Genomic DNA, 18,914 nt, shown 5'->3' on the forward strand with positions numbered 1-18,914 from the left:
ACTGTTGGTGGGATTCGAACCTTGGATCTTATGTATTTCAGCCCAGCGCCCCAATCCAGTGCGCTATGTTCCCATAGACTACTTGCTGCTTCGTTTTTATCGTTATGTGTTTAAGTGGTATTTGTTTTTTATGACTCCGCCTCGGAGACCGGTGTTTTTCTTAGAAAGTCGCACTTTTTTTATTTGGACGTATTATTTATTCATTTATTTTTTTTTAAAACAGTAATCTACGGACACGCGTGTTTCGGAGCCCTACTCCTCTTCAGCGTAGCTTGACTGTTAGTGGGATTCGAACCTTGGACCTATCTTGTCGGAATACTATTTCCATTTTTTTCATCATATATATATATATATATATATATATATATATATATATATATATATATATATGATGAAAATACGGGAAATAGTATTCCGACAAAATAGCGAAATAAAAATATACGGTTTGTTCCTTTCTATTTCTCTCTCTCTCTCTCTCTCTCTCTCTCTCTCTCTCCATCTATCTATATATCCATATATCTATATATATATACATATATATATATATAAATATATATACACACACATACACACACACATATATATATATATTTCTCTATGTATCTATATATATATATGTATACACACACACACACACACACACACATATATATATATATATATATATATATATATATATATATATATATATATATATATATATATATATATATATATACGTGTCGGTGTGTGTCTTATTAGTAGCCAGCATCTATATGCCATCATAGTTACTTCATTGAATATTGTCAATACTGGTTCATAAATTCACCATACGTAAAGTTAAAACCAATATTTAAAATTAAAAAAAACGGAGCAAAGTTGTAAATGCGTGTTGATTTATATGTGTACGGCTCTCAAGGACCCTAATCACGTGGTCTCTACCACGTCATCAATAGTTCTTTTTCTCCCTTTCATTGATTCGCTCGGACTCGACATTAATCGTCTCTAAAAGCTGGACAGCAAGCGAGCGACATTCAAAATGAATTAATATTAATAACAGATGTCTGTAAAATAGCAAACAAAAAAAAAAGATCCTCTTTTCCGGTGTACCTATCAATTACAATAATGTCAGACAGTTGTGGCCAACGCAGCACGCATCGTATAATTAACGGAATGGACAGCTATTTGGAAAGAAATGTCAAAAAGAAACCCACAAAAAAAAACGAACTCAACCCATTATTATTTTTTCATTGTAAGTGAGAAAGACGCTGGCGTTAATTTATCATAGGGACATTATAATCGAGCGGGAAAGGCCCCCACTTTGTAATTTATATCCTTCTGGGTTTTCTCAGTCCACGTCGATATTATATTAGTCCGCTTCATTTTAATAGATGGGAAAATGTTGGGCTTTTCCTTTTACGCGTTCAGGTTCCCGTTCGTCTTCCGTTATGTCTGTCGCAAATAAGATAAAATCTTTATTATTATATGAAAGGAATAGTCCTTTTTGAAATATTAGTATTTTTAAAATGGCTGCCTATTTTCCGGTATTTTCTTTTGTTGTTGTTTGAATATGAGTTTCTTTGTTCGTACGAATAATTTTTTTTTTACAAAGGAATCATCAGTTATTAAGGCCAAGAGACCACTCGAGGACAAAGGTTAAAGAGTGTAGATTAGTCAAAACGACAATATCATAGTAATCGTTCGAAGTGTAAATTTGGTAAATTAGATTAGTTAAGGGCAACGGCTCGTCAAGAACTTGTTTACATTAGACTTGATGTCGGCCATATTGTAATCAGCTGGAAAGCAGGCAAACGGTTCCACATGTGTACAGTTCTAAGAAAGAAACTTTGTTCATGGAATCCACGTTCAGGTCTAGGCACATATATAAAATGATAAAATGAAAGAAAATGGGATGTTTAGTTCGTGAATACGAGTAGTTGGAAACTACGTGCACTAATGGCGGAAAACAAATTGAGGGGCATACTTTTGAAAGCCCGTTTTTCATAATTTTTCTGTGGGTTTCTAATTACTTTTTGATCCTATTTGAAAGACCAACGTCTATAGTAAATTTCCGAAAGAAAAAAAAATATTTTTACACGTGAAAAAAAAAGTTTAATGAAAAAAATTTTTAACAGCAACAAGTCGAGCTAAATGTTGAATAATTTTTAAATAGTTCATTGTAACAATCCCTTGAAATATAAACGGTAGTTTTCTGTGACTATTTAAAAGATAATTAGTATTGTAAAGCCCTAACATATTGAATTAGTTTTTTTAAGTCTCGTTTGTACAAAAAAATAGCTTAATTAGCCCCAAATAAATAGAAAAGAGACTTGCTTTTTTCTGCTGTTCTTTGCCTTCGGGATGGGATCAAAGTGTAGTATCTGTTCCGGCAGATACTGCAAGCAAAGACCATATGTGGGGGCAACCTCATATATAAGACCTTGGTCAATGTAGGGGAACCCCTTCATACCAATTGTCACAGTCCAGCTTCCCTACTCCCCGAGGAGTTGGTTCCCATTTCCCCTTCACTCCTCACATTAAAAATCGGCATTGTACCTAATTTTCTCGGCGGGGGAGGAAATAAATACCCTGTAGTTCTTGTCCTTCGGGTCGGGATCAAAGTGTAGTATATGTTCTGCAGATGCTGCACTTAAGATAATTTGTACCAGTCAATGGAGGGGAAAACCTCTATACTGGGAAAATTATTATTTTTGGTAATCAGAGTACCCCCTTTTTGCCTACTTTTAGGGGAGCCTGTTTTTTACCCCACATTACAAACGGCCTTGTGCCTGATTTGCTTTGGTGGGGAAGCAAATAAATAAATTAATTAGGCCCTGAAAGCGAAAGATTCGGATTCGCGCTATCAAAACAAACGAAGTCGTCTAACATGGGTTCTACAGTATCCCTAAATTCCAGAAAGTAAAAACGTTGTCTGAAAATGATCTCATGTGGTAAGAGAGGATAATTGGTACACAATCAACTGGTTTTCTTTTTTTATTTTTCTAGCAATGCATCTGTACATTCCTATCGTGAATGTTTATATATGTTTGCCAATTTTTAATTTAATTATTATGTGTGTTTCCGTTCATAATTTGTAAAAACACGTTTCAAGATTTTATAAAAAATTATGGTATGTAAAATAGTCCACGTTCATGCATGCAAGAAAAATATTAGAATCTTACATTAGAAAATTACGCTAAAAATGTAATCTCATAAAAAAGTAGAATATTTTTTTACAATTATAATTTTCTTTTGTGAAAGTATGAAATAAACAATGCTTAATTCATTGAAACTATTTTCTTCGAGTTATATCGAATTCATTAAAATGAACTTTGGGGCTTTTTTCGTAAAGTTCCTGATTTTTTTTTATTGTTTACATTTACGATGGTTTATTCTCATGAGCAAAAATAAATTCATTTTTTTTTAATACTGAAAACCATAACTTTAATGAAGGCGTCTTTTGTCTAAGCAAAATATTAGGTTAGTGCAAAAATAATGTTGTTTTTTTTACATAAAATTTAACCGTCAAAAAACGACATTATTTTTGCACCAACCTAATAATAGATTTTCACGTATATACAAATATCAATATTGGGGTTATTATATTTCGTGATCACTATTTAATAAATACTGAAAATTCTTTAAAAATTGGTTGAAGATTTAGTCGCAAAACAAGAATATAGCCATAACCCCCTCCTGCTGCGATACCTGGATCAGGCTGGATTGTATTTTTAATCCTCTCCCTCTTCCTCTTTCACTCTTTATTGCCTCTCTTTGCCGCACCACTACCTTCAACTACCTAAACTCGCGAATTTACCACCCTTCCCTTTTTTTGTCATTCCCAGATGTATTTCTATATATAAAGTTAATGGACCTTGGTTTTTGTTTCACTGTCGCTTTTTTTTTCGATCTGATGAAGTAACTTTCTCAAAGTTGTGATTCCACTGAAACAGGTATGCACATATGTAACCAATAATGTGTGTATAATGAAGTTATATATATATATATGTACATATATATGTATATATATATATATGTATATATATATATATATATATATATAGACAGAGAGAGAGAGAGAGAGAGAGAGAGAGAGAGGCTTTATATGTATTTCTTAAATAGAGTCATATAGGGGGCGTGAAGTAAGTCTCTCAAAGTTGAGATTCCACTGAAACAGGTATGCACATGTGTAACCAATAATGTTTGTATAATGAAGTTACTATATATATATATATATATATATATATATATATATAGAGAGAGAGAGAGAGAGAGAGAGAGAGACTTTACATGTATTTCTTACATAGAGTAAAAACTGTAGCAACAGATGAAAATTAAAAAAAAAAACTTTAAAGAAAAGTTTTTCTTCTTTTTTTTACACAAGGAAATAAGATCGAGTGAGGTTTGTTGTGTGATAATTTCTGCTGTGCGAAAATAAATGTTAGGGAGAGGATTAATCCAATGAGATTTGAGCGTTAATATTAGCTGCAAAAACATATTTGTTTTCATTTTGTATTTGCGCAATGCGGCCTAGCTTTAAATTTCAGGCAAAGAGAGAGGAAAAGTGTTAATACCCGTTTGATATGATCCTTGTATGTTGTGTCAGGTCATGTCATATGCTACTGGTATCATGCAACCCAGTATTACCTGCCTCATGGTCGGGTCACCGACAACTAAACTGGTTCCCCTACCAGTATTATTTGGTGAGGAGGGTGGCTAGTCTCCCTGAAGGATTAAAACAAGACCTTACAAAGGGCGAATGAACCGGTCAATGGCCAACTAGCACTGTGTGTGTTTGTGTGTATGTATGTGTATGTTGGGGTGGAGAGGGCTCCCATAAGCCGTGGTGAAGGCAACTTTTCTAGGAGAAGCAAATCTCTGATTTAAAAAAACCATAAAGCGGGAGACCGGTACCCGCATTAAGCTGGTCTGCAGTTTAACTTGTTGCTTGCTATCTTGTTCTTGGTTGTTGCTGGATCTCAACATTTTGAACTGAGAGACTCAACTGTCTTACAAAGCTAAAACTCTGTAACATGGAACTCATTTTTGGCTCATGGATTTAAGTGGCTGGGGGAGTGGCACTCGTCTGACAAGACGTTGCAATCATCATGCTGTGAGTTTACGTGTATGATACGGCGAGTTGCTTGATGTATCCTGAATTTGTTTGGATTTAGCGCACTGTGCTTTTTGTATGGTTCTCGCTGACTCCCAGATTTTATAAAAGTGTCATCCTTGAGCGTTGATCGCATCGATTTTTTTTTAAATTACATTTTCACCCCAAACAAGGCTAATTGCCAATTTGATGTAAGGGGGGGATTATAAGGTACACAAGCTACAGGGGTACTATCTAGGTAGTTGGGCAGCAAGATGTCTGTTCACATTAAAATTAAACTTCTGCAAATCAGTACACAGTTGGGGAAGCAGGGACCCGGAAGGGAGTTCCAAAGTCTAGCAGTCCTGGGGGGAAAAAAACTACTGGAGTAGAAAACTCTCTTACGACTAGGGATCTAGCTGCTTATCGGGTTTGTCGGGGGCGTTTACATCGGGGGGGGGGTACAAGTGCTTGCACTTCGTTGGGGCATTTACCATTAAAATACTTGCAGAACAGGCAGAGGGATGCAACATTTCGTCGAGGGGACAGGGGCTGAAGCCTAGATGACAGTTCAGGACCTATCAGGTTGGCGACTCTCTTTTGAACCTTGTCTAGGAGCAAGAAACTTGTAGCAGATGTACCTGCCCAAATATGACAACACTACTCTATACATGGCCGAATGGTAGCCTTATAGAGGTACAGGATACTTTCAGGTGTTTGTAGTTTTCTGACACAGTAGAGAGTGCCTACCTTCTTCGCAGCGGTTCTGGCAATCCTTTCAATGTAACTGTTCCAACATGTTCTCTGTGAATATTAGGCCGGGAAGTTTAAAGGTAAACTTATCCTGCCTTGACAGAGTTCAAAATAGACTTCGTAGCCTCATAGCAGATATCCTTCTCTTTTCCCTGCATCCTCTATCTCACAGAAGAGATGTTGCGAGTTTGTCTCTGCTGTATTGTTATTTTCATGGAAAGTGTTCGACTGAGCTTCAGTCTATGGTCCCCTCGCTAAACTTTCACAAGAAACACTCGTCTAGCTTAAAACACTATCATTAATTTCCCCCACTCTTTATCTGTGCCTGAACCTAAACGTAGATTTCATAATCAAAGCTACTTTCTTAGAACTGCTCGCCTGTGGAATTGTCTTCCGGTTTCCTGCTTTCCGGCTGACTACAATATGTCTGTGTTCAAGCCTAACGTAAACAAGTTCTTGATGAGCCGTTCCACTTGTTAACAAATTTATTGACTTTCCATTACTAACGGTTACGATATTGTCCAATTTCTACTGTACACTCTTTAACCCTTATCGTCGAGTGACCTATTGACCTTGATAAGTGGTGATCAGGAATTTGTTTACGTTGGACTTGAACACATCCAAATTGTAGTCAGGAGCGAAGCAGGCAGACGGAACAGAGTTCCACAGGCGTGCACTTCAAAGAACGAAGCTTTGTTCATGGAATCTACGTTTTGGTTTAGGCATAGATAAAGAGTGGGGACAGTTTTTGACAGTGGATTCAGCTAGACGGGTGTTTTTTGTAAAAGATTGGCGAGGGGGACCAGAGATTGGAGTTCAGACGAACACCTGCCCTGGAAATAACGATAAAACAAAGATAGGATTGCAACGTCTATTCTCTGGGAGAGAGGTTGCAGGGAAGAGAAAAGGGAATCACCCACTAAGCCACGATGTCTATTTTGTACTCTGTCAAGGCAAGATAGACTGTTTTTAGCAGCTCCTGCCCAGATATGGCAGCAGTAGTCCATCCTTGGACGTACTTGGTTTTTATATAGATAGAGAATTGCATCAGTCGTGAGATATCTTCCGGGTCGGTAGAAGGATCCCATCATTTAAATTGGGGAGGATGGGATTATTTATGAGGACAGCTCAATAAGAACTTGCTTGCATTGGCTTTTTATGGCTACAATGTTGTATTCAACCGAGAAGCAAACCAGTGGAACACTGTTCAACATGCAGGCAGTTCTGGAAGAGAAGCTTTGTTCATGGAGTCTGCGTTTAGATTTAGGCATAGTTAGGTAGTGGAGGAAATCGTACATAGTGGTTGTAGCTAGTCGACTGTGTTTTGTGAAAGGTTGGCAAAAGGGGGGGTCATAGATTGGAGTTCAGTCTAGCACTAGCCATGATAATATCGATAGAGCAAGAGCTCGTATCGTTTCTTCTGTGGGAAAGGGTTTGTAAGGAAGAGAAAAGGGTACCCCCTTACTTGGTTTGGATTTTAAACTCTATAAAAACTGGATAGGGTCCGCCAAAAGTTTCTTGTGGATTTTCTGACTTTCAACATGCGACACGCACAAAATTAAAAGTTATGTTATACATTACATCAAAAAATCTTCACATCAAAAAATGTCAATGGAGACATTTCCTTGCTTGCTATCAAAACATATTTATCACAAAGACGTATGTCTATATTAAGTGTGGCGCAATTGTAAAAAAGAACATAAACTCTGTCGTTTATTTTTAGTTCGACACAGACAACTGCATGCTATATAATAGATACTTATACAAATGCAACACTATATAAAATAACCGAACACAGACAAATATATATATATATATATATATATATATATATATATATATATATATATATGTGTGTGTGTGTAGTCATCGACATACAGTCCTGTTTCGTTGTATCACAACTCATCATTTCCGCTAGACTAGCATCTTTCCCAAGCCAATGATTGAACCTAGAACCGTCGTGTTGACAGTCGGCAGTTCTCCTACTCGACCATGGAATCGACGCCCGTAAATAACTCGTCTATTTAAAAAAACACCCGCCACCACTTTTATATTGCTCAAATTCCCTGTTCGTAAACAAACAAACAACGATCTTCGCATTTTTCAGCCAATTAAGTGGCGGGTGAGATTATTTACGACAGTGCTCTACCCAAAGAGGGGGGCTTAAAATATATTTGTAGGCATCGACATTCAGTCCAGTTTCGTTGTATCACAACTCATCAGTGCCGCTATTCCACAGTTCCGAAAACTAAATATTACAGATTAATATGATCACTCCAATCAAACAGACGTTAACAATGATGAAACTTTAGGAAATAATTTAATTGTGAGTATATTTTTAGAATTTATAATATCATTAAACTCCAATCGTCTTGCTTGGATGCGTTCATTTTACAGCTTTCGCTTTGATAAATCCTGCGCATGCGTAAGTAAATAAAACAAAGTCATGAAAGCTATTTTTTTAATCGACAATTTTTTCGTGCATAAAAAATGGAAATAAAACGAAAATTGTAAGTCTCTTACTTTTTACCATCGGTATTTTATTTATAGTTCTTATTGTAAGTTGGAGTCGTTTTCCAATAAAAACCAAACTATTATGTTCACGATTTAAAATCTTTTATTTATTCTGTAAATGACAGTAAAAGACGTTAAACTTACACAGATGCTAAATTTGTACTTGGTTTCGACCTTAACATTTTCCTTTAAAATGGCGACTTTTAAAAGTTTTTCGGGTATTCTGAAAACGAATATCGCATATAAATTTTTCGCAAATAAGTAGCTTTTCTGAATATTAAGCGATTAAATTCCTTATGTTAAAAGTGGTGTCCATTGTTTTACGCGCAAACGCGCATGTTTTGGCATAATTGATATACTCACTATTACATAACTGGCTTTAACATATACTGGGCAAACTGGTCACGGGTATTTTAGTTTTCTCACGAAATAAACTAAGCTATTTTCATACTGCAATGGACTACACGTTTACAGATGCGTTAACAGGTGGGCACTTGGAACCCAACACGTTGTAGAGTCAGTCGCAAAGAAAGTAAAGAATAGGAAAAAAATTCAACTTGCTATTTTAATTTTAAGAACAGGTCTTTATTCCTCATTTTCCCGTCACATGTAACTTCTTGTTTCAATTGTGAGGTCACCCACGTCTCTAAAGTTATCGTCTTCTCTAACGTGCTCGTTGGACTGTACACGCGTTCTTTTTAATATGCTTAAATTTTTTTTCTTTACCTTAATTCCTCATTTTTCAGTCACGATTAACTTCTCGTTTAATCTGTGAGGTCACTTACGTCTCTAAAGTGATCGTCTTTTGCTCGTTGGATTGTGCACACGTTCTTTTTAATGTTCTTATCTTTTTCTTTTCCTTTTTTCCTCATTTTCCCATAACGTGTAACTACTCGTTTCAGATGTGAGGTCACTGACGTCTCTAACGTGATCGTCTTCTCTAACGTTGTCGTTGGATTGTGCACAAGTTTTATTTAATACACTTATCTTTGTTTTCCTTGACTCCATTTTGCACATGGCTCGGCACACGCGCCTCCGCGCTTATTTACAATAACTTACGGTCATTTCCTTATTTGGACATCAATTTTTAATCGGAAAAAATACAATACAAACCATTCCTTAAATTAAGGATTGAACTAAGTTGAACAAACCACCAATTATTTGATTAACCGTAATTTGCAATTTACACCAATTTGCTCATCTTTTAAAAGTCGGTAACATGTTGTTGTCTCGTCAGCCATAATATATAGCAATAATATGCTGAATTTTCAAGTGTCTACGAACATTTTAAATGCCTGTGCAAATTAAGTTTGTAAAATTATTGAAGGCTCCTTGTATTTCACACGTATTCTCTTAATTGTTGAGAGACGTTTGCTGATTTCCTTGAATAATTTTTGCCACCAAAAAAAGCTGATGCTCTATTCATGCAAGTTGGCCCAAAAACAGCATGAAGCATTGTATATGTTACTGCGGCATTTTCTCGAAGTTGAAAACCATAATTTTATTGTATACAGTGTTTTTCAATGACCTTATGCCCAGATTGCATTTTTGAAATTCACCAGTTCTGAAAATAAGGTTTTAGTAGGGTGCATTCCAATTCCTACTGTAGCTGTTTATTTGATAGTGAAAGCATAAAAATGGTCAGTCACCACATAAGCTGTATAGAAATAACATACTGAACTTTCAAGTCTACAGCAATTTTAAATGCTTGTAAAAAACGTCTGAAAATTTATTTAAGGCACTTCGTAGCCTCGTAGGAGATGCCCTTTTCTCTTCCCTGCATCCTCTATCTCACAGAAGAGATGTTGCGAGTTTGTCTCTGCTGTACCGTCATTTTCATGGAAAGTGTTCGACTGAGCTTCAGTCTATGGTCCTCCCTCGCCAAACTTTCACAGGAAACACTCGTCTAGCTGAAAACACTATCACTAATTTTCCCCACTCTTTATCTGTGCCTGAACCTAAACATAGATTCCATGATCAAAGCTTCTTTCTTAGAACTGCACGCCTGTGGAATTGTCTTCCGTTTTCCTGCTTTCCGGCTGACTACAATATGGTTGTGTTCAAGTCAAACGTAAATAAGTTCTTGATGAGCTGTTCCATATAAGTTATCAAATTTACCGAATTTTCATTACTAATGATTACTATATTGTATAAATTTCTACTGTACACTCTTTAACCCTTATCCTTGAGTGGCCCCTTGGACATGATAAAGTGGTGATGCCTGTAAAAAAAAAACTTCGTATTTATTTACTCTTTGTTTTTGTTTTTCTAATTTTGTTTGTCTTTTTGCATTTATCATCCTTTTTTTCTATCTGTTCCACTCTATGCACCCCTTTTTGCTCTAACCACTGCAATTCTTTTGGCCAAATAAGCATCGACAAACTGGATGTTAACATGGACGGGTTTTTTTTTCATCTTTGTATATGAATGAAATATGGTTCCACGTTTTGAATGTAGTCGAACATTTTTTTTTGGGGGGGGGGCGAGGCAACATTGATCAACTGGCCTCGAAAATAGATGAGGAATCTTGTCGAAGTAAACACCTTATCAGATTGGCTTGATATATTAACACGATTTCGTTATGTATAATTTCCTTTCTGGATGGAACTTGCCTTGAGTGATCGTACTCGAAAATCTCCATCGTGAACACACGTACTTTTGATTCAAAGATGCACAGCCCAATTCTTAGATATAGATATATTTAGAATACGAGTGTGCTTCTCGCCGAACTAGTCGTTATGTTCAGATATCCACACACTGTACGCAACTTAATGTCGTTTTTCGCCTTATATTTCTAAGTCGTGGCGTTATCTAATTCGTTTGCCAGGTTCTCCAGAAATTAACTGGTCGCTTGGTCGGCCTCGCCCTTGATCCGAGCCAGAAGCATTAACGATCCGAAGTTTCAATTTGTTGCTGCTTACGGAACCAGAAGAGTTGCAGGGCTTGTGGTGGTGGTGTGGGGAAATAAACGGTACAAGGAGAAGGGTAAGAAACGTGGAAAGACAGATGGAAAAAAATAGAAAAAAAAACAGAGAAAGGCGGCAAAACAAACAGGATAATAGAGAGGCGCTAGAAAATGAAATAAGCCGAAAAACATCTGGGAGTAAAACAGAGAGTGAATCAGAAAAACAAAGATGAAACAAAAACCCGTCCATGTTAACATCCAGTTTGTCGATGCTCATTTGGCCAAAAGAATTGCAGTGGTTAGAGCAAAAAGGGGTGCATAGAGCGGAACAAATAGAAGAAAGAAGGACGACAAATACAAATAAGACGGAGAAACAAAATTATATAAAAACAAAGGGTAAATAAATACGAAATGCCTTAAATAATTTTGCAGACATTTTTGTACAAGCATTTAAAATTGATGTAGACTCTTGAAAATTCAGTATGTTATTGCTATACAGCTTATGTGGTGATTGGCCATTTTTTATGCTTTCAAATAAACAGCTACAGAAGGAATTAGAATACACCCTACTAAAGCCTGATTGTCAGAACTGGTGAATTTCAAAAATGCAATCTGGACATAAGTACATTGAAGAAGCACTGTATAAAATAAAATTATGGTTTTAAACTTGGGGAAAATGCCGCAGTAACGTATAGAATGTTTCATGCTGCTTTTGGGTCAACTTGCATAAATACAGCATCAGTTTTTAGATGGCAAAATAGATTAAAGGTTGAGGATAGGGCTCTTGGAGGAGTAAGTTCTTCAGAACATCATAGATGATTGGACAAATAATGAATTTCATTGATAAGGACCGTTGTGTGTCTATAGGGGCAATAAGGGAACAGTTTGATGTTAGTGGAAGAACCGTGCGTATACTTAATCCTGAGGAACTGAAGAATAAAATGTATACGTAAAGTTTGTCTGAAGGCTGCTCAGAGAATATCAGAATAATAGATGCTGTCATGAAAGCAGAGAGATGGTCAAGCTGAAGAATTCAGATCTCTTAGTTTGTGAATGGTTTAGTGATAGAAACAGAATCTACTGATTTGACTTCCAAAATTAAAAGATATGTTTAGCATGCTGACTCTTCCAGACCCAAGAAGACCAAACAAAAGAAAATCTACTCAGAAACTTATGATGATCTTTTTTGTTGCCAACACTGGCATGATTTGCATGCACTGGGTTCCCTAATGGACGGACAGTAAACAAAGAATACTATGTTGAGTTTTTAAGGGGGCTTAGGAAGAGATTCTGTCCGAATAGGCCAGCGCGCTCCAAATAGAGTCATTAGTATTTCTTATAGGACAATGCACCAGTTTACAACTCCTTCCTTGTCACAAACCATTTAACATCCTCTATATACTTGAGACCTTGCTCATTGTAACTATTGTGTATTTCCTATGCTCAAGGAAAAACTTAGAGGTTGACGTTATCAGAAAATTGAGATGAATGAGGATGTGACACAAGATTTACATGGAGCATCCCCGAAGTTGTTTGAACGGTGCAACAAGTGTAACACGATCAGCCAGTGATTGGAGTGTGACTGGCTTCACATGTTGCACTAAATGTCTTAGAAAACCCTCGAGGAAAATACCATCGACACCCCCCACAAGCAGCAAAATCCCACACGCACACTGTAAACATCTCCTTCTAAAAGTATCTCTTACCTCAGACTTCTACACTTTGGAATGCCCTCAGGGCCCCTACTTCCCTGAGTGTACTGATATGCAAACGTCCAAATGTAATGTGAACAGGCATCTTGCTGCCCAACCCTCTGCATAGTATCCACGCAACGAAACAGGACTGAATGTCGATGCCTACAAATATATTTTAACCCCTCCTCTTTGGGTAGAGCACTGGCGTAAATAATCGCACCCGTCACTTAATTGGCTGAAAAATGCGAAGATCGTTGTTTGTTTGTTTACGAACAGGGGATTTGAGCACTATAAAAGTGGTGGCGGGTGTCTATTTAAATAGACGAGTTATTTACGGGCGTCGATTCCATGGTCGAGTAGGAGAACTGCCGTCTGTCAACACGACGGTTCTAGGTTCAATCATTGGCTTGGGAAAGATGCTAGTCTAGCGGCACTGATGAGTTGTGATACAACGAAACAGGAATGTATCTCGATGACTACATATATATATATTTGTCTGTGTTCGGTTATTTTATATAGTGTTGCATTTGTATAAGTATCTATTATATAGCATGCAGTTGTCTGTGTCGAACTACAAATAAACGACAGAGTTTATGTGTTCTTTTTTACAATTGCACCACACTTAATATAGACATACGTCTTTGTGATAAATATTTTTTGATAGCAAGCAAGGCAATGTCTCCATTGACATTTTTTGATGTGAAGATGGACAATCATTAGGTTCTGTGTAACAAGAAGAAAATCATACCCGAGATGTTGGATGTGGGTGTGGCTCCTTTATTTTCTCAAGATGACCTCTTCACCCTGGTATCATTCGGGTTGAAATTTTCTTTCTTCGTCCTCCGGACCACTCCGTTGTTTGATGGAGGGGTTCATGGCCGACTCAATAAAACACACAACCTGACACAATAGCAATATTTATGAGAAATCTTAACTATTTTTTTTCTATACATAAATTTATTAAAATATTTTACAACACAAAAAGGATCAAAAGCAATTAATGCTTAAACTTTAAAAAATATTAGACTAAGCTAGCTACATAGATAGTCCTAACTAGTGGTATGTTCACGGAGAGACAGAAACACACCTGCTTATCTCATATCATCAGGCCTAAAAAGAGTCGATCTAGAAAGGGAATTCTGGGATTGCATTTCTTTGTATCTCTACGCTTATTGCCAAATCACAACCTGGCCATGCTGTAGAGTGTGATAGCAACCGTGGCACTGAGATATAGTGTCACACAAGTGTATTGCAGCCGGAGGAGATTACTTCGAAAAGGGGATAGAGTTTCATGTGTGTACTATCAACGTAAGTGCCGATACAAAAGGTTTGACAACTTATTGAAGGCGCCTCGTTCGTATGTGGAATGAGGGAAGACCAATATATAGTGGGGAAGGTTACCTCAATATCTCATACGAATCTTTCACGTAGTGATACAAGCACAAAGCGAAAGATTGTTTCAGCAATAAAATAAAAAAAAATGTTTTGGCAGGTAAGTATGAGGATCGAACCCGAACACTTGAGGCAAAGTTGGAAATTAAAGTGTGAAAAAGAAGAGTGCGACGTTAACCATTGGTGGTCCACCGCGAGATGTTAACGGAAACACGTTCGAAGTTATTTATTACTTGGATTTGTCAGGTGCACGTTTTAATGAGGTCAACTTTTGACTGCGGGGATGCTCCCCCCGCCAAGACGTTCGGGTAGGGGAAACAGCTCCTCTTGTCAAAATTGAATAGCAATTGTTTGATATATGGAAAATATTTCCACATTGATCAAAGCTGATTGCTTTCGGACATTGCAAGAATTAGTATCGCTTTTATTATAGGAAAAAGACTAATCCACATGCGGCGTGCGACAAATATTGAATATTTATCTTCGCGAACTCGAGCAAATTAAATAGACAGGCAAGCTCCGTTGTTAACTCTGAGATATTACGATTTACATGTGATATAAAAAATTTTAAAATGGCAGTAAATAGTAACGAGTTGAAAAAAAAATGTAAAGCCGAGAATGCATAAGAGTAAAGACATTGAAATAAAATTCTAAAATGATGTGTGCAGTGTGAAAAAAAAAAAACGGTCAAAGTCCAACCTCTGTCGACGCGTCGAAACGTGGCATCACTGTGTCTGTTTTACAAGTGTGTACATGGGAAGTGCTCAAACGTGCTCAAAACACTAGAAAACCCTCGAGGAAAATACCATCGACACCCCCCACAAGCAGCAAAATCCCACACGCACACTGTAAACATCCCATTCTAAAATTATCTCTTACCTCAAACTTCTACATTTTGGAATGCCCTCCGGGCCCCTACTTCCTCGAGTGTACTGACATGCAAACGTCCAAATGTAATGTGAACAGGCATCTTTCTGCCCAACCCTCTGCATAGTATCCACGCAAATCTTGTATCAAAGAGTAGCCACTTACGACTTAGTGGCACTGCGGTATATTTACAGTAAATAAATAAAACAGGACAATAAAATGCGAAACAAACAGAGTAAAAAATACGGAGGATTAGCGCAAATGAAAATGAACGCGTCTGGGGGGGAAAACGGACATATTTGAAATTGGAAACACATACAGAAACTGAAAAGAATAACCATACAAACGGAATAAAATCAGCCAACGTAAATCAAAAATAATATATTCATGCTTGCATAAGCGTAAATGTTAATATGACCAGTTTACGGCAGTCTGAATTTAATAAAAAACTGTATAAAACCCAACAAAATTATAAATTATACACATTTGTGGAAACAACTGGTAAGTACAAATAAAATATCCCTATAAATTTGGAGATACAATTTAAACATATAACCAACAACTTTTTACTTCAAGATAAATCATGAAAACAAAAAGCACGAATATCGAATTCCTAAAATTTGATATTTCAATCTGTCCAGATTTTATATATACTATTAAAGAGTCGTGATTTCAAAAGTAAAAAAAAAATAGTCAGGTTCAATCAGCTAGAATTGAAACCAAAACTGTAACATTCAAAGCTAGTGATGTTACCACTATGCCAACGTGAAACGCATATAAACCATTTATAACTACACTAAGATTAATGTAAAAAAAAACAATCATTTGAGGCTCCTAGCACTGTTCTGTTTCGGAGGAGATAGAGTTTAAAAATATGGAGACAGACAGACGTATAGCTCTTTATATATAATATTTTATTCAATTTAGTAAAACAAAATTACCATCAGTCGCTACAATAAATCTACTGTTTAAGTCTACATAGACTATCATAAAAAAATAATTTCTACTCATAAAAAAGAAACATGTTTTATTCATAAAAAGAAAAATTTTCCACTAATAAAAAAAGAAATATTTTCTACTCATAAAAAAGAAAATACTAAGTAGCAACTCTTCATTTTTAAGTGTTTTTAGCAAGCTTATCATATCTATCTAGCATATATCATATCTATCTTTTTTTTTACATAGGCATCACCACATTATCAAGGCCCACAGGCCACTCAAGGATAAGGGTTAAAGAGTGTACAGTAGAAATTGGACAATATAGTAATCATTAGTAATGAAAATTTGGTAAATTTGATAACTTATGTGGAACGGCTCATCAAGAACTTATTTACTTTAGACTTGAACACAACCATATTGTAGTCAGCCGGAAAGCAGGAAAACGGAAGACAATTCCACAGGCGTGCAGTTCTAAGAAAGAAGCTTTGTTCATGGAATCTACGTTTAGGTTTAGGCACAGATAAAGAGTGGGGGGGAATTACTGATAGTGTTTACAGCTAGACGAGTGTTTCTTGTGAAAGTTTGGCGAGGGGGGACCATAGATTGAAGCTCAGTCGAACACTTTCCATGAAAATAACGATACATCAGAGACAAACTCGCAACATCTCTTCTGTGAGATAGAGGTTGCAAGGAAGAGAAAAGGGCATCTCCTACGAGGCTACGAAGTCTATTTTGAACTCTATCAAGGCAGGGCAAGTCCTTTCTAGCAGCTCCTGCCAAGATGTGGCAACAGTATTCCATCCTTGGACGTACCTGGCTCTTATATAGATAGAGAATAGCATCAGCAGTGAGATATTTACCAGATCGATAGAAAGATCCCATCTTGCATATAAAAGACTATATGTCTCTCTGTCTCTATAATTTTCAAATTTGGAGGGGCACAATACACAAGAAAGTCCGCAAACAGTTTGCTGAAGACATGTCAACAAAGCCCATAGATTACTGGTACCATGTCCTATGGTCTGATGAGACGAAATTGACTTTGTTTGGTTCTGATAGCCTTTAGCATGTGTAGCGGCGACCAGGTGAGGATTACAAAGATAAGTGTGTTATGCCTACACTATCGTAGGAATGTCATGGGCTGGGGCTGCAGGTATTGGAGTTACATTTCATTGAGGGAAACATAAACTCCAAAATTCAAACAAAAAGAGAGACACATAACTGCATAAGGTGTTTGGGTTAGGGAACTACGGAAAAAAGAAAGTTCTAATTGAGAGAAACACGAACTCCAACATGTACTTTCAAATTCTACAACAGAACATGATCCCCTCCGTTCAGAAACTGGATCACAGAGCAGTGTTCCAGCATGATAATGACCCAAAACACACACCCAAGACAACCACTGCTTTACTGAAGAGGCTGACGGTAAAGGTGATGGACTGGACAAGCACATCTCCAGACTTGAACCCAATAAAACATCTTTGGGGCATCCTTAAGCAGAAGGTGGAGGTGCAAAGTCTCTAATATACACGATGTGGTAATTGAAGAGTGGAAGAGCACTCCAGTGGCTATATGTGAAACTCTCGAAAAATCCTGCCCAGGAGACTAAAGACAGTTTGGGATAATGATGGTCGCCACATAAAATATTGATAGTTGATATGTTGTATGTTAATATTGGCAACTTTTTATAAGGGGTGTACTCACTTTTGTATCAGAGATTTAGCTTTTAATCGCTATATTATTAGTTATTTGGAGTAGAAAATAAATTAACTCTGTTATATATGCTGCAGACAGATTACTTTTTATTGTGTAAAAAATATAATGTTTTCAGTGTTATCCCATGAAGAGATGTACTTAAGTATTTGAAGAAATGTGAGGGGTCTAATTACTATGGCATTAATGGGAATAAAACAAAAAAAAGTTATTAAAAATAAACAGAGAGACACATGACTGCATAAGGTGCTTGGGTTAGTGAATTACGGAAAAAAGAGAGTTCGAATTAAAGTATTGAAGAGTAGATATAGGTAAAAAATATAAACTGAGTAAATCAAAAAGATATATAGTGAATTCTAAAGAGGAGCTGTTAAACAAACCGTAAGAGTATATACAAAGCTGTCTGCATAGGAATAAATCTGATTGCAACACATTAACATATATTGAGGGTTAAATGCAAATGTGTAAAGAGAATACATGAATGTAATATTTAAAATTCAAAATGGTACAATAGATAGAGTAATAGATTTTCAACTTTATATACAGGAAATAAAATAATTATAAATTAAATAGGGGAATAGAAGTAGTTTTGTTTTAACAATTGTTATAGATCATAAAGGTACAATTATAAAATCTCACGGCTAATTTCAACAGCACAAGAATAGAAAAATCAAAATCAAATTTTGTAGATGTAAAATAAATGCGAAACGTAATTTAATGTTGGAATTATAAGTTTTAAAATTAAATGAGGATGATTAATAAATGCTAAAATCAAAATATTAAAATATGAATAACTTTAAATTGGTCAAATTGGAAAATTGATTAAAATTTAACAAACGCAGTAATCTCCCTTACAATATGAAGAATTTAATAATGCCAATGAAGAGAAAAACAATATATATATATATATATATATATATATATATATATATATATATATATATATATATATATATATATACAGTGTCACTCCCCAAAATGGGTCCCAACTATAATTAGGCCCCATTTCTTAGTGGTTTGTCTGAATTAAATGAAATTTTTGCCATGACTAATTTATTATATTCCA

This window comes from Euprymna scolopes, chromosome 38 (assembly GCF_053919585.1).
Source record: "Euprymna scolopes isolate OS-2025 chromosome 38, ASM5391958v1, whole genome shotgun sequence".
In the NCBI taxonomy this organism is placed as follows: Eukaryota; Metazoa; Mollusca; class Cephalopoda; order Sepiida; family Sepiolidae; genus Euprymna; species Euprymna scolopes.